Here is a 1,351-nt window from a genome sequence, read left to right on the forward strand (position 1 = left end):
CCACAGTGTGATCCCACTGACGTGACACGTCCAGAACAGGCGCGTCCACCCACAGGGAGTGGGCGAGTGGGTGTCAGGGGCTGGGGAGGGGAGTGACGACCAAGGGGTGCAAGGCTCTGGGGAGAAGGAAATGTTCTAAAATCGACAGGTGACAGTCACAAAACCACGGAGTCGTCCACATCAAACAAATGAACTGCGTGGTGTGTGAATTACATGTCAGTAAAGCTGCCAAAAATACTTACCAAAAAATTAGTGTATTTAGTAAAATGAAGTTTAAAATCTTAGAAAACAAATTTAATAAGCATTTCGGTGATGATTTCCTCACTGGGTCCTCCAGAAAATCTCAAGGCTCTGTAAACATCCGAGAGAAAGAAGGGCCCGAGCCCTCAGTCAGTGGCACCACCGGAAACATCCGTGGACTCTGCGACTGAGACTGACCCCCCACGGCGCAGGTGCGGGGCGTCTGCCGCGCTCTGGGTCCACCCCAAGGCAGAGGCCGCCCCCTCCTCTGCCATCGGCCCGCGGGGCATGCAGTGCACGGCCATGGTGCCAGCTCGCTCGGCGTCCTTGGAAACCGCCGGGGCCCTCCCCGGGACCCTCCTGACTATCAGGCAGGCCAGCTCTCTGGAACCCCTTCGACCTCGGCTGGGGCTGGCTTCGTGCCTCGCCCCAAGGGCCCTGCCTGAGCGGGAATCAGAGGAGGCAGAGCGCGGTGGCTGATTCCCAGAGAGCAGGAGGGAGGGGACTCTGCTCAGATGCCGCCTCTTGCCCGTGGGGCGGCCTCAGATGCAGGGTAGGGTCCTGTGTGACACGAGAGCTCAGGGAGAGGTGCAGGGACACAGCTGGGGTGACCGAAAGAGCTGCGACAGGGAGGTAGCCTCTCCCGTAGCCCCCGTGGCTTCAGGTCCCCCCAAGTGCACGTCCAGCGGACCCCAAACTCCTCCAAACTCGCCAAGGGACGAGACCTCAGGGGCTGCCAGGCCAAGCCTGCCCTCGACGCTGGGGCCCCGCGGGCTGCGCCCACCCTGCTTCAGAATGCCCCAGATGTTTCCGGCTGCCACAGATCCGTCTGCCATGACAACAGGAGGAAGGGGACAGGGCGCCAAGGGCACTCAGGGTAACAGTGCAGGAGGAGGGGACTCAGCACCCCAGGGACTTGGGCCCAAACAAGAGCGGGCCGCAGACCCCAGCGGCCAGCCCAAGTCTAAGGCATGGGAGAGGCACAAGCTCGTCAATGGGGGACGCCCTGTCCTGACCCCTCAGGGACATCAGTCCCTCCCCCAGGGCAGCGTCACCCCCAGGGACGCCGTGGCAGACCCGTTCTCCGTGAGTCCCACCTCACACGCTCTTC

Source organism: Pteropus alecto, unplaced genomic scaffold (assembly GCF_000325575.1).
Source record: "Pteropus alecto unplaced genomic scaffold, ASM32557v1 scaffold30, whole genome shotgun sequence".
Lineage (NCBI taxonomy): Eukaryota > Metazoa > Chordata > Mammalia > Chiroptera > Pteropodidae > Pteropus > Pteropus alecto.